Below are 25,214 nucleotides of genomic sequence, written 5' to 3' on the forward strand. Positions count from 1 at the left end.
AACCAGACTGGTCACCTCACATATTTCAGCAGAAGTACATGCCTTCTGGATCCTGAAATTCATTTAGGCATCAAATTATCCAGTTCATTGTGACTTGGAAAATTCTCATCATCCTTAGAAGAATGCAGAAGATTCTAAGGGAAAGCATGAAGAGCGGAGTGTGCCTGGGTTTGGGAATTAGATTTAAATACATAATCACCATCTAAATTCTAGGTCCATGCTAGGGACCTAAGTTGTCTGTTGCACCTGACCTACAAAGCTGTTTTTACTTGTTGCTTTGTTTCTTTTTATTCTTCAGTCTGTTCTGCTATATGTCTGTTTCTTTCACTTGTGATGGAATAATGCAAGGACTTAGGAAAATCCTCAGATCTGCACACATGTGCACCCATTAAGTCATTGTGCATTCCTGCAGAACATCGTTACACTGGATTCTATGGATTTCACTTCAATTCAAATTTATTAGACAGAGTGCATGTGCTGTAGCTTAAATTGCTTTATCATGAGTGTACTGCTGGACAGTACTTTCACGCTCAGTGTTTTTAAGATGGCTTCATTTGTTGCAATATTACAGGAATGTGAGGCTTTTAGAGGGGGAAATCCCAGCAGGTTGAAGTCGTAACCAGACATCTAACCAAACTAATGTTCATAATTCTCTTTAAGTTTTCTCGAGTGACTCAAGGTACTCCAAACCAGATAATAGGTTGCTGCTTACCTGGTAATCCTTTGCAGACTTTTAGCTCTAAACTCAGCAGTGCTGTCTTTGGTGCCTTCTTTAAGAGGCACAATATAACCTAGTTTAGCAAAGTGTCTCAATTGTGGTGCAGAAGGAAGATGCAACAGGTAAGCTATATGTAAGGACAATCTGTATTAATCTCTATATGGTTCAAGATTTCTTTCTTTACTAAACTGTTAGATTGTCATTCTTTACTCAAAGTTTGGCAATAAAAATGAATCTTGCAAATATCAACCTTTTCGCAGAAAATTCTCTTTGCCCTCAGTTATGCATGATTCTTATAGTTCTTAATTACTCTTAAGATGTTGCCACATGAAATTTTCAGCAGAATTAAAGATTTCATATCTGGCAACTGTTCAGCAACACAAAGGACTTTAAACGTTTATGAATTGTATATACTTTTATCACCCTCCCCGCTGCTCCCCAAACAACAATTCCCCCCTTCCCCAGTATTCTTAAACCAGCTCTAAGAGTTACATAGACATGAGCCTTGGAACGAACTTTTAGCCAGGGCAGAGTATGGCAGAAGGTTAGGTTGTTTGGCTATGTCAGCAGAACACTGCTTACTCAGTAGAGTCCAAAAAGAGGTCTGCTTTCTCTATGGAAGTACAGATCCCTGTGCTCTGTGTTCCCACCAGTCCCATGGTGAGCATTTGTAAATCAGTGATTTCCTGAAGTGGGAGAGAAATGAGATTCCTTTGTTGTGAAAAAGCAAGCCATAACCTATGGGAAAATTAAAACTTCCTAGTTTGTTTTATTCTTTCAGACCAAGTTTTCTGTTCCTGGCTAGAACTGTGAGTGCGAATAGGTGAAAAAAAAGCCCCAAACAAAACAAAAAAAAAGATTACAGGAGTAAAATACTGGATTGCTGAAGGCAGAAGGAAGGAGAAATGTGATGCGATGAGATCAGATATGAGATGAGACAATGCTCCAGGTGGAGGTAGTGATGTTAGCTCATTTATGTCTGTATGTAGAGGGGATATAAGGGGAAAAGACCAAAGCAAAGAGAGAAACAAGAATATCAAGAAAATAAAAAGAATGAAATAAGTGTTATTTTTAGTATTCTTAGAAGAGTTTTCTCCCATAGTATCAGTTTGCAGCATAAGCAAAATCTCGGTAGTATCAGCAAGCTGTACCCACACCCAGCTCATCCACCTCTGGAGACTGGGATTGAATAGAAGGATTTCCTGGAATGAAATGTGGAGAAATGTTGACCAAAACATTAATAAAAGAGTGCCATGTAGTTATCAAACATACATCAGTTGTCAAAGTCATCATGCACCCTGTAAACTAATTAAAATGGTTAGTGTACATTTTCATTCTTTTTATGGTAAGAGAGGAGACAGTAATACAATAAAAGGAAGATGTGCCTGAGTAAGGTCTAGAGTTCAAGCAAAATACTTGAGTGTTGTCTGTTAGCCTCAGCTTATGTGCAGTAGTCCTAAAGATATTTCTAAGTCAACAAGTCTGCCCTCAATGAGATGAAAATACAAGAGAGAGAAACGAGGGGACGTCTAGCATGGAGCAGAGATATGGGAGACCTGATTTTTGTTGGTCCTCTGTCTCCTGTTAGCTTATGATGGAGAAGTAAGGAGGTTTTCCCATATTCCCACTTTCCCTGCATGTGTTCTGGTCGCATCTCCTTGCTGATATAAACCACAGTGGCCAGCAAGCATGTGCTGCCCTGACCCTGCTCAGCTGCAGGGATGGGTGCAGCCCCACAAGCAGCCTTGCTTCAGGCTGACCAGGGGCTCTGCTTGCCTCCCACAACAGGGGCTTCGCAGGAGAGACCCTACAATGGTGTGGTGTCCCTGTGAAATCCAGAGAGGCGGCAGGGCATAGCATGGCACGGCCCCATCCACACCTAAAATTGTGAGCCAAGGTCCTCAGGAAGGGGTGGCATAAACGTGATTTGCCTTCTTTGGATGTGATCCTTGAGACAACAGCAAGTTTTCTCAGCTGTTCATGCTAAAAAAATGTGCAAGGCAGGCCTGTATATGATCATGGACCCAGACCTTTACTTGTGGTGCAGCCATATGGACTAGCAGAACAGGGATAAGTGTTTAGTATGACTTTCTATCTACTAAATAATGGTATGCTGCATAATAACATTTCCTTCTGTACACACATTTCTAATATTTTCTTTTAAGGCAATAATGCAACAAACTCTGTTTTCTACATTGTTATATTCCTTTTTAGATATTTATTTATTTTAAAATTATTTTAAACTTCTAACTTTCCAGGAAAGAGTTACTTCATTATTACAGAATTACTGGCTATTACTGCACATCTTGGCCTGTTTCCACAAAAATAGGAAAATAACTTTACCAGATGCTGCGGAGTCTTTTGCACAGTGTGAGCAAGTCTATCTGAAATAGTGGAACAACATGAAGAAGGATGCCATCAAAAAGTGTTTCCTTAGGAAAACATTGAGACTCTTCCTTAGGGTTCAAAATGTAAATGCACCTTTTTCCACTTCAGTGCTCTGAAAGGAATTCTCTGTACAAGGTGATGGTGATGTTTAAAGGTACAGTTACCAAGTAGTTAAATATGAACTAAATTATTTTTGCTAGTGCTGACTGTGAGTGGAAGGTTACACCTTCCTTCTCTGCTTTCTTCCCTTTACATTCTCAGTTTTTCAGAGCAAAAATATCTTCCTGTAACTTCTTTCTGGAAGAGGTCAAATGGCAACAAGAGCACCACTGTTGATACTGAAAGATTTTCAAAATATGTACAAAGGAATATTACATTCAGAGGATTAAATTTTCAGTTGTTAATCAGTGGTGTTTTATAACCCAATTTAAATCAATGGATATAATTGTTACATAATATGACAAAATTTGACACACTTTGTGCAATTACCAGTTTATTCTGGCCATGTAATTTCTTTTAAATATTGTCTCTGCAAAGGAGATTTTTGTTTTTAATCTCCTCCTACTTCCATTTTTTCCCCACATTTCCTTGATCTCTTACCAAAACTCAGTTTGGATTTTAATCTTTATGTTAAAAAAAAAATCATATTAGTCTGCAAGGTGATGTTTAAATTATCAAAAACTGATCCACAGAATACCACAGAATTTTGTGGCACTCTGAATGGAACCATGTAAAAAAAAAAAAAAATTGCTAAATTTTTGTATTTTGTATTTACAAAATACAAAATTGTATTTTGTATGATTGAAGGACTGCTAACAGAAGTAGTAACAGTAGGCAAAGCACTGTAGGAAAAAAGAGGAACAGAAAGACAGTCATGCTGGATTTACATTGCCTGTGTTCGTGACTTCTCTAGGTTACCTGAAGTGGTATCTGAACATCTCTTCCAAAGCTGCCAGTCTCTAGGCAGAGTGACATTACTATTCCAAGACTGTCCCAAGCAAATGTGTGAGTGGTATGCTAGTATGCTGAGCCTGACTTCTTGAGATAATTGGAGTCAGCTTGGAAAAAAAACTCTCAGTGGAAAAGGAAGTTATTCTAAAACACATATTAAGTGCCACTGCTATTTAATACACACATAATTAGAAATGCTATAAATAGACATGTTAGTCTTCTGGTTACTTCAGCTGTAGCAGAAACATTTACAGTGAATGATTGTGTAAGCCCCCTCTTGCTCAGCCATATGATGAAGGAAAAGGTTGGACGTGACCTATTCATTAGCATGCTGACATTTGTATCACGAGGTTAGAGTAATGTGAGCTAGATGATAACTTATGTAATGAACTCCTGAAAGCCTTTTTAGAAGCGATTCCAAGAGGTTGGCTTATTTATTATGGAGAATCTGAGGCTGGGTCCATTGGGGAATTTGAGGAGGAATCCTGAATACCCAGGATTCCCCAATCATCTTGCAGAAAAGGATCTGAGGAAGAGTGCTGGAAGATGAGGGTTGGATATCTTTGGAAGATTAATTACTAAATGTGGAAAAAGAGTCTTGAAGAGCAGTAGCTCTTCCCTCCTCTAAAAAGTATTTCCCATGACCACCAAGATTTATCATAAGCTATAATTCCTCTGTGTTCCATCAACTGAAGTCTTAGAGCTTTAGTTGTAGGCCGCATTATGAGAAAATAGATTACTTTGATTGTTTGACAGATTTCTAGTAAAAAAAGAATAAAAAGTACAATCAACAAAATTTTGGAGATAGCACGAAACAGAACCCCCTTCTGTTTCACTGCAAAAGTTTTGTGGGAGTTTTCTTTTTCAATCCTGTATTAACACATTTTACTTTCAATTTTTTAATTCATGGTTTATACTGTGCATAACAGAATGTATTTCTAATTAATTTAGCTGTCTCATGCAAAGTCATAAATAGATTAACATCTTCAAGCCTGTTTGTTAAAAACTATTTTTTAAACCAGTTTTTTAACAATGTAGTTGTTAAAATATACTACATTCTTTCCTTCCTTCTAATGATCAGTAGTTAAATATAGCACAGTTACAACATCAGATATCTGAATAATAAACTGAGATCTAAATTAGTAAACTAAATTATACAAAAACATGGAAACATCTGTCTCCTACTGTATAGAGTATACTTACTTTGAAAAAAAGAGATATCAAATCCTAAAATTGTAGTTTGGGATACAGTGTGTTATTTTTTCACAGGATGGATCAGTTAATAAAAGCAATGTGCATATTTTTCTGACTCAGACTATTTTTTTCTTTCAATTAAATCTGATTTTTAAAGTAATTTTAAATCTGACAATACTGATCCTGTTATTATGCTTAGGGCTTATTTATGTTTGAATTACAGGATTTCCTGCAAGAACGAAAACCATGTTCTTGAAAAACATTTTTGATTTTTAGCAACAGGTCCAAAATTTTCCAGTACCTATAGGTCTCCGGTTAAATAATACCACATCTGGAAAATAGTATGAAATTATTCAAGGGATGTATTAGTAGGGAAAGAAGGTAAAGAAAATCAACAATGAACATGAACCAGGTCCAGTTTTTCCCCCTTCTCATTCCTAACTGATAAAAAAGTTGGATCTTGAACTTTTCTCACAGGTTTAATTCTTTAAAATCCTACTGTTCTTGTCCTTGAAAATCATCTTTTTCATGAGCTTTTCTCAAAATTTCACAAACTTCTGAGTATTGAATAGTCAAATTGATGTCTTAAGGCAAGATTAAACTTCAACTTTACAATAGGATTTATCTTATTCTTATTTATAATAGGATTTAAACTCTAATTAGCATGGATTAGAAACGGGTGTAGAGCAAAGTAATGTCTCTGTAATGATAAGTCATACAAATTCTCAGGCAAAGACTACTCCTTGATCTCACATCTTCAAAATGCGGGTTTCTAACCACCCAGGTAAATGTCACACCTTGGTAAAATGTTGGTTTCAAAAGGACTCTCGTGTTTTGAAGGCTGAAGTCAATCACATGAAAAAATCCACCAGTTGTGTGCCACTAAAGTTATTTCTAAAAGAAAAACCACTTTAAATTAACAGAATCTGAATTTGAACTTAAAGGTGGAGAAGCCCTAAGGAGAAAAGCTCTGTTTAATTGTTACATATTTTCTTTGCACATAATGAGCATGTAATTGTTCAAGAAATGAAGCTTTGTAAAAAGTTTGAAAGGTTAATAACTGAGTCTCAGCATTTCAAAAGAAGTCAGAGAAAGAGAAGAGAACAGAATCTTAATCTCTGAAGCAATAAACCTTTGTCTTACCCAGGAAGTCTCAGTGCCTTCTTGCTAATTGCTTTTAATATCTACACCCATGCTAATGTAAAACTAAGTTGAACATAATCTCTTTCCTCAAAGTACTTGAAGTTATACATTATAAAATAAATTTTTATGTGGAAAGAATTAAAAAGCACAGGGGAGTTTAGATGTGGGGTTTCTCCTAAACACTTATCAGAGTAACATTTAAGCAGCAAACTAGTGTTTTAATGAGTTCTCTCTCTGGAAATGTGTAAATAAGTTTTGTCTTGCTTTTTTAGCTTGTTATTTTCTTTAAACGGTTTTACAAATAAATGCTTTGTTGGTATTTAGTAAGCTCAGCTTTCTGTAATGTATAGTCTTTGTTTTTAATAATGAATAATATCATGTCAGATCTTGTTAATACAGAATTTAATTTTTAGGATCTGTAACAACAGAGATCACATCTGTGTTACATCATCCTGTATAGAGACAAATGAGCTTTGTACGTCAGTAGTGAAAAAGAAAATGCCTTGTTATTTAAATATTTACATTAGCTGCAGTTCACTGTAGTGTCTCTTAACACTATGAGAGTGTGAAGGAAGGAAGATCTGATATGTATTTACTATATTTACTATAGGAGCCATATCTCACTCTTCCCGAAATTATTTCAATGTCCATAAATATGATAAAAGTCAGTGTCACAAGAGCATCATGTCAGTTGGTACTCAGAGATGAAATGGACTTTATTATCTACACTACTCAGTAGGTTTTGTATCTAAATCATCGTGGACTTTCTCTGCTTTTCAAGTAACCCAGCTGCATGTAGTAACCAATAATTTAATTAATAGTTTTTATTAGTCTTTTTTAGTCACTTCATAAATTGCCATCTGTTGTTTTAGACATAGACTTTTCCCCATCTTGCCATGATCTTCCCTATTATTGGAAAAAAATTTATACTTCATCTGAAGATCAAGCAGAAATTTTATTGATGTGTGATGTATGATGTGTGATGGTTTGGCTTGCAGAAAATGTATTTTGTTTTATTAGTGGCAGCTGGATTCAAGGACAGCATATGACTTCATCACCTCCACAATATAAAACTGTTTGCCATAACTTAAGGATACGTTCACTTAACAATTTTGCTTGAGTCTGAAGGCAAAGTTTTCTCGCCCCTGTTAGCATTAACTTCAAGATTTTTGATGCACCCACATTTCTTCTGCCCAAAAAAGTTTAAACAGTGTAGCTTCTCTCAACTTCAGAGAACATCCTTTCCCCTAGTAGAAGTTAGTAATTATGATAAATGGATGTACTTACATGCACTCTCATTTAACAGAAGGGCTTTCTAAATTCACTGTCTTCACATAACCAATTTACTTATCACTGTCATCTTCAGGTTTATCTAACTAAGGTTTAATCTATTCAATTGTAGAAATAGCTGCAGAACTTATTTCTGAATTTGTAGTGTGGGATTCAGAGATTCTTTTGCTAATAAAGAGCATTTTTGCTTTGCAAATTAAGGACAAATAATCTTGGGGACATAGGCCTCAAATACATCATTCTAAGGATGAGTGTGACTTTGACTTTTGTTAGCAGATGAATTTTGTCCAAACTGAATGTTAAGAATTTTAGTGAGACGATTTAATTCTGAGTGCTTGTCAGATTTGGGAGTGTATCTCTCCAGCACAGTGCAGCACAGCACAGATACTTCTACCTTCTCATGAATGCCCAGATTCTGGAACACAGTTTAGCAGTACCAGATTGTTTCAAGACCTTAGCTCTGCCTGACTCTAGGTTATGTGGATGATTTAGATCAGGCTTACACTGGTGTTGAAAGGGCGCTGTCACATGGTGGAGATATACTTTTAATCCTTTTGCAATTGCTGTGTCACTGAGCAAACCTTATGTAACATACAGATTCTACTGTCCTGTCCCTTTCAACCTGGAAGGCATCTGACATGTCTCTGGATGACCAAAACTCCCTTGCACTGAACAATCGTATTTAAACACTGAACTGCACTGCTGTGGTTACAGGCTGATAGGATGATAGCAAACACTACTTTAAATGATAGTATAAATTTAAAAAAATATGGTAAGAGTGCCTGGTCTTACATGAGAAACTTTAAGCCTTAACAGCGGTTATCAGTCCTCATAATTGGTTACCTGATGGACTACAGCAATAGTTTTTATGTTACGGTTTTTATGAGTGGATTCCCTTTATATTCCATGTGGTTGTCGCTTCTACAGTTTATGCTATTGATAGTTTTTATACTTTTGATAGGGAAATATGTATCATCTGAAGGAAACCCTGAAGGCCAGGAAAATAATTAGTCTGGTAGCATCAGTACTACTGATAACAGTTGTTTTATATCACAGTGTATTGACCACCAAATGCCCTCCCCGCTGGAGTTAAAATTGCTGAGTATTATATGATATCATCCCTGTGAGGCAGCAGGAAAAAAGGCAGAGTTAATAGAGACATGCACGTGGCCAGTGGATGGTTACAAATCCTAACAGGTGCTGGGCTGTTACCAGTGGAATAATCTGGCCAGCAGCTGATGGTCTCCTATTTTAAGGTCACTCAGTGCTATTGGTTTTTCAGCCAAGTCCTCTTGCTATGGTGTATCTCAGGGAAGTTGATTGAAAAGTTTTATAGGCTAACAAGGGCCTGAAGGGGATTATCATTTACAGGTGACTAAGGGCAATATGGTCGATAAGATCGTATCTCTATGTCTCAATTAGAGATTAGACTTGGAGATCTTTTCAACAACTGTTTGCATTATTAGTCTGTGAATGCTTTCTTTCCTATATTCTAGAAAGAAAAAAAATGTATTTGTATGGGACATAATTATGGTGATGTGAAAATTTCTCTTTTGGAATTTGCTTTTCTTTATATGCTGGGATCTGCTTGGGTTTTTTTTAGAATTAGAAAGAAAATATACAAGCCTAAAACACGGTGAAGCATCTTACCTTATCCATTGCTTATCTGTGTCAGCTTCCTCTTCTGATCTGCAGATAAGTTGTGGAAATACTTTAATCTGCAGAATGATTAAAGTGATTTTTAATATTGCATATGATTGCAGAAGAAATAAAAATATCAGTAGGTTCTTTGCATACAGTAATTGATTTCCACAGTCATCCAGAGGCATAAGTACTGTGTTGATGTATGCTTTATTTCTGTATCTGTTTTTCCAACAAACCAATAGCTACTAGACCAGCCTGGATAATTTTTTAGGGTGTTTTTTGAGATATTTATTTGATAGTTCAGACAACCCGTAACATCATTCACTGAAACAAAGTGATTAGAATATTTTCCTCTTTGGCCTATGAAATGAAAATTCGTTCAAATTTAATGATACATCCTTAGGGTATATGATGCTCAGAATAATTTTTTCATGTGAATTTCTGATGTATGCTTTTCCACACAGTCAAGAAAACTCTGGAGGGATTGATAATAACTGTTATTATTTTTCAAGGACTTATTCTATATCAGGGTCTCTGTAGGGGCACTGTCAGTATTGTATCAAATATCTGCCACTATTGAGACAAGAGGCCAAAATAACATCCCCCTTTTTTCCATGAACAACTGACACAGGGGTACCAATTCTATGTCACACATCTGAAAACTAACACCAGACTAATATACACTTTTGAATGAGGATACTCACTGCTAGTTATGCAAAAACTACTACAAGTGCTTCTGTATTTGAGCTTTCTTCTGGGCTAATTTTATTACTTTTATTACTTATTTGACTTGATAATCTTGGAGGTTTTTTCCAACCTTAATGATTTTAATGCTGTCTTTTTAAGGTGTCACATTTATAGCTTTATACTGAAGCATAAATTATTAGAGCAAGAGAGATAAGAATAAAAATGTGTAAATGTGTGACTTGTTTTTATAAAGCTACATATTTTTTTGCAATGTGAATTTTTTTAGGCTCTCTGTTTTGATACTTAATGGTAATTGGAGGTGTATGTTTTTGTGTCATGTTTTTTTCAGCATCTCCCTTTCTAACTTTTCTAACTAATTAGTCTTACTGGACATTTCAAACAAGCAATTCATTATGAGAGAGTGCAGTGAAAACTGACCATCCACTCTATTAAAAATTATTAGGATTGCTAATTGCCTTTAATATACTGAGGCAGTAATTTTTGTTAAAATCTTTTATAAAGTTGTATGTAATAAGTGAATTACTAGTTTGAAATTTCTTTGTGACTCTAGTATCATTCATTTCTACCACTTCCACTGACTTCAAAAAAGCTACATCTGTTAGTTAAGCATGAATCTGAACAGAAAAAACAGTTGTTTATCTTCTTTAGCTTGCTGTCTTACATAATCTTGATTTTGTGAGATGTATTTTTCTATATTATATCCATATCTTATTTGTAAGGACCACAAAGCTGTGGTGAAAGAAAGGTGAATCCATGTTTATCCCTGTTATGAGATATACTTAATCCATGTTTCCTCCACCTTTAGAGGCCCATCCCCTCCTTTTCAAATTACAGAAAGCTTTCTGACTCTTTACATTTTTAACTCATCCTTCTAAAGCAGCTGTTTCAATCAAAATACAGCTCTCTAACTTGTGTTTATGTTATGAGGGGCTCATAGGGAATACTTGACCTTGAAGGGTGTGTGAAGGAGTGAGGGGCCAGGATTTCTAAATAACTTCTCTGTATCACAGTCTTCAAAATGGAAAATTTCCATGTCTTAGGAGTCCGCTGGCCTTTCACCATTCCCTACAGTTTGCAACCTCATTAATGTGACAGTTCTTTAAACTATAAGTCTCTCTGTATTTAGTCTTCCATTAAGCTACTTTCTTGGATGTTTTCTGCTGATATACCCTTTTCCTCTTTTTCTTAGGGCCATTTTTAGTACAGCATCTCATGATTGTTTCCCTGGAGCATTTATTATCTAGAAACCAAAATAGGTAAATTAATTTAAACAATACTGCTTGATGCTACTCCTCTCTATAGACTCCCACACAGAGTATTGCCTGTTTCCAAATCGATTTCAGACCTATTTCTGGGCATTTCTTTTTGAGAGTATAAACAAATCTGCTTCTTTCAGCTCTATCACCATCTGAAGGGAAAGCCTGTGTGTGCCAGTAGTGTGAAGCTGTGTGTTGTAACACATTAGTGAGTGCCAGGAAGAGCAAGAGGTAGCATAAGAAACATGAAAGACTAACCTGCCTCTCTGGAGTGGAAAACTCTGAGGTTCTTTGCAAACCCAGCGGGACACCATCTCATCAGTTATAGGAGATGCAATCCCATAACTGCATGGCCCTCTGAGACTCAGGGAATAGCTGAGGGTTTTAGGAGTGAATCCTGATTGTTCTGATCTGGCATTGCAATCTTTGCCAACACCACATATCTCACTCCCAACATGCTGCAGATTATGAGTCATAGCTCAGTGGCTTAGTAGTTCAGTATTGCCCAGTCCATCTGAATGGCCATCTCTCCTCCCCTTTGTTTCATGCTTATCCTTATTCAATATCCAGGACACGTGCATCACATTCCAGGGTCATGTCACACCATGCATCCCCAGTTGGATAGCTACAATGCATTTGTGATGGGCACCATTATATCAGATATCATTGTAGGATACTGTAAGGGCCCAAATCAGTCAATGCCATCAAAATATGTGAAAAAGCGAAGCCTCTCTTTTTGGGAACTAGCTCAACTTCAGTACTTATCACTAGGAGTTATAAAGCCTGATGGCAGGTGTTTAGTTTATGCTCAGGAAATGTCTGGTTGTGTCTGGCTTGACACAACCAGTGTCTGGGCAGTCATTAGCTTGGCTGCCAGAATAGGCTTTGACCTTTGTTTGTCTTATTTTCTCTGAGTTATTACCACTGTAGAGTAAGATGTACTTATACGGCAGAATGTATACACAACAGTCATTTTTCAGAATCATTTGAAAATACTTCCACTAGGTGATGTTTCACCATAAACACTATTTAGTTATGATTGCATCTCTTTGCAGGAATGGATCAATTCTGACTCCATTTTGATTAAAAAGAATTGAGTCAAAGCCAGATGAAATTACCTCACACTTGAATAACCAATTTATTTATGTTCAGTAGTGACTTGCTCTTTGGCAAAATAGAAAATAGAAAATGATCTGTCTTTCTCAGATTTCATCAGCTGAAATTAGATAATGTTTGTGTTTATTGAAATATTTAATTGTTTTTGCTAGAATGTGGACTGTAGCAGTATTTTATACGTTGGCTAGTGTTCACGAGTGTGGAAAGTGCTCTGAAGTGAAATTGTAATTGAATTGTAGACTGAGAAGTCCATTCTTAGTTTGCTGACAGATTTGTAAAAAATTTGTAGGAAATTTTCACTCTCCTTCTAGCTAGATGTATGTCTGCGTATATATAACAGTTTTTCATCTACTTGGACATCTCAGATATAATTTGGGGGCATTTTATCACTCCTTGTATTCTGACTGCAGGCTTCTACATCAGAGATAATCTTGTTTGCAATGCTCTGGGTGTTCAGTCTTTCTGCTTCTGGCTTTTTTATCTCATCTTAGTAATTCCAGCATTCTTGTGGCATCTGTGCAATACCTTTACTGTTTCCTGACTGCCTCAACTGGGACTATGCAGCTGTCAATTTCTTTCAGAGTATAATTGTTTTGCAGTTCTTCCCAGGTCTTTTTTAATTTGGGTTCATAAGTAACTTGGCTGATGCTTCAAAATGAGTTGAGAATCCTGTTATTCTGACATATTTTCATGCTTAAAGACTGACTTTGCCTAAAATGCAGCTGTGCACACACTAGTGATTTGCTTAAACTGTATTTGTGTAGTTTTGGTATTAAGATCAGAGTGCCTCAGAGTTTGTGTGCAGCTCTCAGTAATCTCAATGGTCATGAATCACTAATGATCTCTTTTTCCTTGAACATAATGCTTAAGCATTTAACTTATGCAAACACTGTTGCATATTAGTTTTTTTTTTTATTACTGAAAGGCTCTGGGAGTTTAAAAATTCTGATAGTATCTTCATTAATTAGTAGCTGCAGTTCTGTACATACACTGAAATGCCTTTGTCTTTTGCTTGCTGCTTTCTCTGAGGGGGTTGCAAGTTTCAAAACACAGACTACTTTGGTTTGGAAAGCTAAGATTAATTTCCTCGCCTCTTAATGGCACAAAGGAGATATTTGTGCTCATATACCAGAAATTGAAAGTATACCTGAAAATGCCTTCAGAATGTGTCTTACTGTCAGAAACAAGTAGCCACACTATTTGATGCTAACAGCACTAAATTAGCAGTCACAGATAATAACAGCAATAGTGCTATTCTTCCACTGCAGATTTCTAGAATCCTCTTTTGTCTCCTGATATGAGATGAGGAATGATTTTCTCATACACTTCTATTTTCCATTTTATTGGAAAATACTATGTTTAACATATTTTTAATATTTGCCACTTGTAGGCATGTAATAGACCTAATATCTTTAGTGCTTTAGCTTGCACTATTTGGGCTTTGTTTGTTTCATGGAATGACAAGTACAGTAATTTCACGATTATAAGCTGCACCATTTTGACTAAAATTTTGGTCCGAACCCGGAAGTGCTGCTTATAATCAGGTGCGCCTTATATATGGACAAAGAACAAAAAGTTGCTCTTTTTGTTTGGAGGACAGGTGTCTGCTGAGAAAGGCAGGAGCTTCTCTTTGAAATGGAGAATGTAAATCCCCTCCCTCCAAATTATTACAATTTTGAAGTCAAGGGGCTTTCAGGCAAAGATATGGGAATTAGGAATAACAGTTCTTTACTAGGGAAATTAAAATAGAAATACAGTACTACAAGGAAACAAACTCCAAACCCTGACAAAGTCAGAGTCTAACCAGACACCCTGTCAGGCAGGGTGTTGGTAGCAGTCCCATTAAATGGTGGCTGCATCCTCCTGCAGTGACAGATGTGATTCAGTTGGAGCAGTGCTCCTCTAGAAGGTGCAGTTTGCCTCCGGAGGTCCAGTGGTGATGTGGAGAAATCCGGTTTTCCTCTGGAGTCCAGTGGAGAAAGGGGCTACCTTAGTGTCCCAAAACCTCTGTTTTTATCTTGGTAAGAAATGCTGGGCTCTTCCCCTGGCTGGAGCAGCTTCCAATGGGATGAAGTAATTTTATCAGTCACACAGTGGGACTCAATGGGCCATTAGCAGAAAATGACTGGCTGGAGGAAGGATGGGTTGTGAAAAGATAAAGAACAATGCCCCACCTGGTTTCAATGGATGGCCCATTAGCAGAATATCTGCCGTTGAGATAAGGATCACTGCCCCCACCCTTAACAGATGGTGATAGAATAGATACCTTTTATCACACTCTGTATTGTAACCCAAAAGTTACCAACACACAGACATGCGTCTTATAATCAGGTGCGGCTTATAATAGTGAAATTACTTTAATCTTGGAGGTTTGTTGCTCTAGACAGGAAGCTTTATATTCAGGTGCGGCTTATAATAGTGAAATTACTTTAATCTTGGAGGTTTGTTGCTCTAGACAGGAAGCTTTATTTTCATGTTCTTATCTACTAAAATTATCTTCATCTACTCCTATTGCATTCAATGTATTCATTAACTGCTACCCCTATTACATATATATTCCAGAATTCATTACTGAGATAATAGTATTGAAAGCAGATCATGTTCTGGGTCAGTCAATTTATTCAGTTTGAGATACAGGATATCTGAGAACTGAGTTCTTCAAAAACATCTTGGCAAATTTTAGCTATTTTGCTGCAACTATGTCAGGTTGAATTGTTCTCCTGGATAATTTTTGGCTTGTTTGCCTATCTATTACAGTAATCAGTTCTCTCAGATTTCATTTTATTTCCTTCTTTTTTTTTTTTTTTTTTTTTTTTTTTTGTGGAGATATTGGCTATTGTTGTTTTTACACAATTTTCACATTCTTCATACTTGCAATTAATATTGCTCTTATGGCCTTCTTAAATTTGATTTGCCATTACTATACATCGATACATCATCATGTTAGAATGTCCTCTTTTGGGGGATTTATGCCACAATACTGTAAATGGAATACAGATCATATGGGGTTTATTATGGCTTCAGGAAACTGATGGGAAGTTGCTTTTTAGAACCTTACCCAGGTTGATTTTGAAGCATGTTTGCTTTTAAATATTGTCGATTAAACCCGCATAAATATATACATATTTAAGTATCAAGTGCTTTATGTAAAGTGGTAATCTGCATTTTTATGTCATTTCATACCACAGCAATTAAAAAACATTACTGATAGAGGTAATTATTGTTTGTTACCAAAATATAGGTAAGTGTTATCAGAGTGTTCCAGACATGCAACTGCCGGGCTACCAAAAAGTTACTACAGCTTCTGATTAGAGCTAGCCTTTTAGTTGATAATGTAAACATGAACTTGTGGAGTATAGACTGCTACATCATCAATTAAGCTTGTTTCAAATGGTTGAAATAGAATAACCAAGGTACAATGTTCAGAAACACTTTGGTATCTAAAATCACAAAATACCTATTCAGTAGTACTTTTGGTATTTCATTATTTGCCACAGGGTATTGCAAGATAAAAAATGCTACCACAAATATGAAACCACTCCTCTCGATACTGAGAATTTCTATATGGCAGCATTTAATGCCCGTTATAAGGATTTTGTCCGTTTGGAATGTCAGTGAAGTTCATGTGCATATATAGAGTTTTGTAGGAACAAACAATACTTATTTTGGGTCTGAGTTTAGCAAACCTTACCCTGGATAACACCTACGGATATGCAATTGAAGAGGAAAAACATTTTAACAGGTGGTTTAGTGGTTTATTTATTTAAGAATAGTTTTGAGGAGAATCAGTCTTCAAAAGCTTTGCATGTTCTCACAGACAAGAAGTGGTTAAACTGGTTAGAGAAAACAAACACAAAAAGAACTACAAAATTCTTTCCCAGGCTCAAAAGCTTTTTAACTTTTGCAAAGACAGTAAGGGGAGTATTTTTACCTGTTTCTAATGCAAGAATGGAAGGGTTCACACCTATGTAGCTGGGCAACTCTCTTAACAGCATTATTATGCAAAAGACACTTTACTTTGCTTATGTTGAGCTCCATTCTTTTGTATTTGGATTTTTTTCCTTTCCTAGGGTGATAGGGTTGAAGCAACAGGATGAGATATCTCAAGCATGCTCTAAATATTGTAGTCTGACAAAACTATACGGCTTCCTTTATCAAGACAGCTGTGTTTTTACATAAATAATCCTAATTTGGCCAGATCAAGGATTATTCCTTGTACCCAAGTGCACTACCTTGAAAGGTCACCTTGATTTCCCCAAGGATTTTACTTCAAGGCATTCAGGATACCAACCCAGAAAGCCTCACAGACTGAGGTATGTTCTTATTTCCTACTTAAAAGAATGGTGCAGGAATGAAAAATACACCTTCCAAAATAGCAAAGTTATTCACCTCTCACAGAATCACGTTGAAGAAAAAGACTGCTGAATTTTGACAGGTATACCTGGTATGGATCACAGGCAATAGTTAAACTTTCTTAAATTCTTAAATAAGGCTCCCATTAAATAGATTTTAGTCTCTGTTAGCTGGCTTCCCATTGATGTCATAGAAGCAAGATAAGGCTGGGATAATAAGTAACTCAGAGTAGTTATATATGCAACACTGCAATTTGCAGCAATTAAAGAAATTGGTCTTTTATTTTAATAACTATTTATTATAGATAATTTGGCCAAAGCTCAGAAAAACTCATTCTTGGAAATATCAAAGAAGAGCTCAAAGACACTGCCTTGTTTATTAAAAATCAATTGCATGAAAATCATTATTTTATACTTCCATACCAAGCTGTATAGTCATCACATAATGCTAAAAGCGGATGTTATGAAAAAAATGGATCTATTGCTATCTGTGGAAATATTATGTGATTTTCTTTGTACTTCTGTGTTGGGCAATACCTGTAGATGACCTTCCATGTCACAAGAGTTTTGAAGATGTTCTCTTACATCTAAATAATTGAGAAAAAATAATTAAATATGCTCCTGTGTCCTGTAACTACAGACTTCCGTATCCTGTCAGTGGCAGAATTCACAGCTGATCATGAGATCAGTAGTATTGAGGCTTTTATCTGATTTTGAATCTGTCTGAGGCTGAGGCTTTAACTTCACAGTGAAGAGTGCCAGAACACATGAAAGTTGGACATGTTTATACTTTAGTGACCTTATGCAGGATGGAGAGGTTCACAGTAACCCATTCAAGGTTTCTCGTTTTCAAGTTGAGGGTGTATATGGGTGCAGTGAATTAAAGACAAGCCATGTCCCACTTTTGTTATTTCCAAAAGGTTTTTGTATACTGCCCAAAATAGTATTTGGACACTAAATCAGTATTTTTGAAACCTTCTAGTCTGTTTTTTTCCTTTTCTACGTGTATACCAACTATAAAAGACAACTCAAGCTTTTACATTCAGATGCACACTTATTAATCGGAACAAATTGCTAGTACACTTGATGAAAGTTTTTTCAGCATTATTGTTTCATGTTTCCTTGAACATGATGTTTATGTGGCAAGAAGCAGAAGGCAAGATGTTTTGCAACAGAACTTGTAAAGTTTTCAGTATCTTATCACTTTTTTGTGCACAACGAAGCACAGAAAAAAATGCCCAGAAAGAACTTTATGAAGTCATGGTTAACATACCATGCAAAAAATTCTGAAATTAAGATGTCCACAGCAACTAATATACTATCATGTAGTATTTCCAAAATTTTATGCAAAGTCAGATATACCAGGTTGGACATAGGGGTTTGTAGAAAGCTCTTAGGCACTGGTATGTTTAGCACTCCGTACCTTATGCCACTTGATGTAGCTCTGCAAACCCTCCTTGAGAAAGGCTTTGTTTGTCTGAATCATGCAGGGCTTGGTCTGTGGCTGCTGGTCAGAGTTTTACAGTCTGCACTCAGGAACCCCTGGAGGGACCCTTTTCTGATCTTAGCTGTGTTGTATAGAATCAGATACATGATCACAAAACAGATTATGCAATATAAATATATGCCCAAAAGCAGAAGTAATGCAGCATATCCACCATTATATGCTTTATTATTTTTTCTTATCAGTAAATACTAAAAAACATGGAGTAGGGATTTCTTTGGGTAACACCCAAAGACTGCCTGAAATGAAACACAGAAGTTGCCACTCAATTATCCTGGTGGATCCCCTCCAATCCAGAATATTCTATCATTCTATGGTTTGCAGAGACCCAAGGAAGTGCTCTCCAGTGAGCTGACACCTTACTGTAATAAATGTTGATTTCTGAGCAAGAGGGAGTGATTTGTGTCTCAACTGAAGTTTGTGAATAAACCTAAATAGTTTAGTAAATATTACCAACATACATACTGAACGTACATACTGAACAATCTAACTTTTTCTTCTTCAAAATGTGTCCCAAATTTGTTAGGAGTGTAATTATTGCTGCAGTATCTGTCATGAAGTCTCACATCAATTTTCGAAAATTTTCAGCTAGATGAAATGGATGAAGTGTTCTCTTGAGTATTTAAAGGTACACCTGTGTGCAAAATGGAATTTTTCAGTCTGCTACCACAGGGATTTAATTCTTAAAATTAAAATAATTGCTTTATATGTAACTAGATGCTTGCCTACAAGAAAAGAAAAAGATGAACCATTTGCGAATATTTCTATTTGTCCTACAAGGAGAAATCACATTTGCATTATCTCAACTAAAGAACTGAAATTTTCAGAGTGATCTTCAGAGAATGACTGACAGAATGAATTTTAAATGAAAACACTTTCTCTGCCTTAGTTATATCTGTCAGTAACACTTCAGTAGCTAGAGCTATGTTCAGTGGTTCAATGAGTTCAATGTATTTCTTCAGCACCCTCTACCACACACTGCCCACTACCTCCATTATGCCCTAAGTATTGTGTAAATTTCTCTAATTTGTTGAATGTTGGCTTTTAAAATTAGCATAAAATTCATCGATGTAGGATAATAACATAACATTTTGTTCCAAAAATATTGACTTTGTTATTCATTCTTCATGATGCCTTCTTTCTGATGAATAAACAATCAGGAGAGACAGCACTACATCAGGGAAAAGGGAACACAGAATGCTGAGGATTATTTTTATGCACATATACAGACTAAATTAATTTTTAAGTGTAAATTGAATTAATTTGTGACCAAGAATGAGGAGACAAGCTAATTATATCACTCAAGAGGCTTTCACTTTTTTATTGATATATATACACTTGATTGTATGGTGTTTCTATAACAGAAAAACAAGATGAAATTCCAGAATGCTTAATGTTCTTGTGAGCTGTTGGCAACTTAGAATAAGTAATTAAAATGGAAACTTTTTAGAAATAATGTCACTTAAATCACAAAATCATATTATTAAATATCTTTACCAGAGAGAAGAAATAGAGATCTACTGTAACTGTTCAGCATTTTGAACTAACTCAAGGAAAATGAAATCTTCATTATAGTGAATACTAAAAGACAGTTAAGTGGCCTGAAGTCTGTTTTTCAATCTCCTAATGTTACAAGTACTTCCATTAGAATATAATGGAATATAAATTGTTCATAATCAACCATTGCCAATGGAAACAGAAAGGATTCTCACATAAGCAAGAAAACTGTAAATCCTTTTCTACCTTCCCTATAGAGAAAATATAACCACACCCCAACAATTTTCTATATTTTATGACTTCCTTAGGAAGACTGAGCTATGAAACCATTTAAAGTCTTGTGTATCCCTTCCTTACCAGTATTAGTCTCCGCAAGAGTTAAAATTTATCTTCGTCAACTCATTAATGACCAAATGATCTGGAAAGATTTTACTTTTTATTAAGTATGGAAAGGCTATTAATTTGGACACTTCTCTTCACCTTTGAGACAGAACTAATCTACTGCAGTTTTCTGAAGCATTTTCACTGAAAAACTGAAGAGCTTCTTAATGTTCTGTTTCTGTAAAGCACATCTGCCTCACACATTAAAATGTTGACAGTAAGTGACTGGTGAAGTTTCAGTCTAGGTTTCATGGGAGAACCTCTGCTTCTTCAGATGTGACTGAATCTTGCAGCACTAGAAATTAAGAATTTAGCTCAATGTAGAGTTTCTGCGAGTTGGTTAGTATACCTTTTAATTTAGGTACTTTTAATTTAGGTACTCTTGCAGCAGAGATATTCAAAGTGCTCTTAGTGTTCTACTATCACATTAGATGCAGGTAAAAATATCTTAGATATAGTCCTTATCATTTGATAAGGAATTTGATGGAATATACTTAAATTGTTTTTTTCTATGACTACATCAAGAAAATTCTTTCATCTCAACTTGCCAGAATCCAATCCAATCAGTAGCACAGATTTTACATGTGTAAACTCTTCACTCTACCTGCTGGTTTCTATCATTACCTCCCTAAGATTTCTTCAAAGTAATACTACAGGACACCTAATAATGCTATGCAATCAGATCAAACACTTTTCTGCAAGTGAATTATTGGTAGGTGTGAGTCCACATTACAAAGAGCTATCACATTTAAAGCAAGAAAAACATGGCAGAACTGGAGTCATAAGACCTCAGAATTGTTATCTTGCTGGGCAGTATTACATTCTTTTACACATTCTTTGCAAATAACCACAGAGTTATTGTCACACACTGTTAAGACATTTATTTGGCAACTAGCTATATTTATGTAGTGTAAAGGGAAATTGAAATATTAATAGGTAATTAATATCTCATTATTCTGTTCTCTAGTAGTGGACAGCTTGAAACATCTCAGATATTTATCTGAGATTTATAAGGAGAGAAACTATAATTCACATAAAATCAATAGCTACTCTTTGTTAGCACCTCAGGGCTTATAATTGTTGATATGTTAACCTGGTTATATGTCACCTTAGAGAATCTGTGTAAACCATACTTTCTGAGCGCTTCATTCAATGATAGACCTAAATGTCAGGTGTAACTACTTGACTCCTTAGCAGTCATGATATGATTTAATTTTTACCAGATGCCAAGGAATTAATTGACACTAATCACTGATCTGTTTTTGTTAAGGGCTGTCAGTTCTGTTGAGAATATTTTAGCAACACGAACAGAAAAAGTAACTGTGATATGACTAAATAGAGGCTAAATTTATTTCCCAGTACTTTCATTTCAACTCTTATATGGTCAGTAAGTTGATTTAAGGTATTTTATTTTAATTAAGGGGGGAAAAAATCCCTCTAAAGTTCATTTTTTGCTCTTCCATGGTTTCCATTATGTTGATGAGTCTCTGCTGTTTAGTCTTCAGCAATTAAAAGGAAGGTGCATGCAAAGACGTAGAGTGGTGGTACAACATAACTGATTTTAATGTTCCCAGAGCACCTTTCAGGCAAAAAAATTTTATCATAAAATCCATGTTGTCACAAAGCTACATAATACAGAAGTGTAAATCAGTGGTCTGGAAATAGAGCAGAAATAATGCAGAGGCACAAACTAATCATAGTTTCCCTAAAAGACACATGGTGAGATCCAGTTAGCTAAAATCACATGCAGGCTTTGGCTAACAGAATTGCTTCCACTGATGCTGAAAAACACTTTCTTTCCTGACTGTAGAGACAATTAAGTGCTTCATTTGCAAAGACTGCTTCAATATACACCCAAAATAAGAGGAGAATGGATAACAACTTTTTTGTGAGCCTACACAAGGCTAAGAGACCAGCTACTTGAGGCAAAACAGATTTTATATGACCTCACCAATAGTCATGAAGGCTGAAAGTAAGGAAGAATCCATCACAAAGAAATGTAAAGAGACAATATGAATGTAAAAAAAGGTTACAGAACCAGAAGTAGAAAAATCAGTTTTCAAACAGGATTTCATCAGGTATACAGTGCTCAGACTTCCAAATGCCCTAACAAAGAACTGGACAAGGTGGATGCTCATGTAGGACTTTTCTCTCATTTGTAATATGCAGTGCAGAGACTGGGAATTTGAAAAAAAAACCCTAAAACAAAGAATATATAATAGCAAATAAATGCATGAATAAATAGATTATGTATCTAAACCAGGTGAACTTTTGTCCATCAATATAGGGTAAAGAGGAGGAAATTTGGAGCGCAAAATGTTTTCTAATTACTAATTAATTCAATATGCAACTATTTTTGCGTTCTGTGCTATCAAGATCAGATATCCTTTTCAACAACATAAAATTAAGCCTGAATAAAGGAATCCCCAGATGAAACTACCTAGCCTGTGATTTCTAGGACCACATTAACTGATCTGATAATTTCTTCCATCCTAAATCTAAAAGTGTAATACCTTTATGTATAATATATCCTGTTTTGTTGGACTCATGTTTTGTTTCTTTAGGCCTTTAAATCTTAATATTTAAGTATTTTTATCAGCATTATGCATATTTATTATTGTCATTTTAGTGGTATCCAGTGAATGCACAAATGGCAGTGGGCACAAATTAAAAGGCAAGAAATTCTATCTACTCCTAAGAAAAAACCTTTTTACAGTAAGTGTGATCAAACACTAAAAGAAGTTACCCAGAGAGACTGTTCAAATCCCAACTGGACATGCCTCTGAGCAACTTGGTCTAGTTGTCCTTGCCTTGAGTAGGGGGCTCGTACTTTATGTTCTCTAGAGATGCTTTTGATGTTTAGTTGATATTAATATTAATATTATGGGAGATTTGTATTTGTATTTATAGATCTGTGTAGAATTAATAGTAAGAAGGGCAGAAAAGAATGAACATGCAATTTCATGTTAGACTCCAGAAATACCCTTTATTGCAGTACTCACAATAGGTCATTCTGAATTTGAATGCTTTGCAGAATTATTCATTTATGAGGGCCAGGGGGTTTGTTTGCTTGTTTGTTTGTTTTTTGTTTTGGTTTGGTTTTTGTTGTTGTTTGTTTGGATTTTTTTTGTATTGATGTAGCAAGAAAACAAAATCAAATTTCAAATGTAACTAGTGAGGGCTACACAATGAAAGTGTGGTATGGACTTGCATCAAAAAATGCAGTAGAACAAAGGAGACAGGAAGGATGTAGTCTAGAGCATGTATGATCTTGGCGCTGCAGGTATCTGGATATTACGAGCAAGTGATTTTTCTCAAGATACATTCCCAGACTGATTAGTCCCATTTCCACCATTTGTACCTGAGGCTGACACCTCCAGTCTCCAGGAACGCTCGGTCCGGGTAGGACGCAGAGCACACACGCAGTCCTGACAGCCGCTCGGAAGTGACTGCGGCGTCTGAGCGCCTGGCAGTTCCTGCCGTGCTCTTCCACCACGGCTCTTGGCTATCTGCTCATGGCTGCCCAAGAGTCAAATGTTTCCTGCTTGGCAGCCGGATGGAAAGGAAGTCCCATCTGCTTCCTGGTACTGGAGGTGGCGTGGAGAGCCAATAAAAGCAAATGTACAAAGTGAGACAGGATTTGGTGACCTCTCAGAGTGAGGCTTTGTGTCATCCTGCTGGAAGGCAATCGTTGTTCCTGAGTATAATTAATTGCATGACTAAAACCATATCCACGGTCCCAAAACAAAGAGGATTAGAGGGTTTAAATGTTTAGATATTCCTGATTCTTGTTTCCGTTTTCTTTCGTAAATGTATCTTAGGATGTATTACTGGACTTGGATCAGTCAGGGTTTTATCACTCACATATCACCTCAGGGAAAAAAAAGGATTTTACTGATTGTTTAAGGTAATTTAATGCTTATGAAAAGCGCCAGACAAGTTGATAGCCTTAAAGCCTTCCTCTTCTGGAATGATTATCCTCTGAATTATATGCAGTGCCTTCAGAGGCTGCTTGAAAGTCATTTCCTGCATCTTAAATCTGTCTCCTTTTCTTTATTTTCTGACCAGTCTTGGACTCTATATTGGTTGGTGTAAGTCATCATAACAATGCATCTTGACTTACTTACTTTTAAAGAGCAGTAGAACTACATTGATTTTTGGCAGTCTTAAGGTAGATAATTTACTATATTGCTCTGCATTTCTTGTTAACTTCAATATATTCATTTTAAAAGTTAGGGATTTGGGTTTGGGGTTTTTTGTTTGATTTGGGGTTATTTCGGTTTGGGTTTTTTTTGTTTATTAATTTTGGTTTTTGTTTTGTTTTGTTTTTTGTTCTTTTCTTCTTTCAGTAGACTTCTCGTGTTTTGTATTTGAAGATATTTTTTACCATTATCTTTGCCTTTACTGTTATTCTTTTCATCACTACGGTCAACAAAGCATACAGAAAATGCTACAAATTTCAAGTTATCTAATGCTTCTATTGGGGAGCCCTTTTTAGCTTTTTCCAGGGAAAAAAGGAAAGAGATAAGTTGGTACTATGAATAGTTTTTAAACTAGAAGTTGCGGTGTTCAATGTTTTTGCTCTCTTGCTTGTAAAAAACAGGTCACAGACAAAAACATAGCAGTCAACCTTTTAAAAATCTAGATTATACAAACACTTTCATAGCCATTAATTTTCCATTACAATCACTTTATCTGAGTGTAGTGTCTATTTTATTTGGTTGCATTTTATCTGACACAGATGTTTTACTCTGCAGTATTTAACAATATAAGACTTAAGCAGTGGGGAAGAAATATGAATTCCAGTTGCAGTGCTCTGTATTTCTGCAATACGGGCAGTGGGGTGACTTAGGAGAAAAGAAAACCCAGAAACATCTACCAGTAAGGCATAGGTGATGATGAGCAGTATTCCAACGGCATAAGACACCAGATAATTGTTACACCTTAGGGGGGTCTTAAAGGGGAAGATATGGTCCAATACTACTTTAACTCTTCAGTTAGCATCATGATATGATGTTCTTCAAAGGACATGTTCTCCATGAGATATTCAGAGAACAGGGATATCAATAAAA

The sequence above is a fragment of the Catharus ustulatus genome, chromosome 3 (assembly GCF_009819885.2).
Source record: "Catharus ustulatus isolate bCatUst1 chromosome 3, bCatUst1.pri.v2, whole genome shotgun sequence".
NCBI classification, from domain to species: domain Eukaryota; kingdom Metazoa; phylum Chordata; class Aves; order Passeriformes; family Turdidae; genus Catharus; species Catharus ustulatus.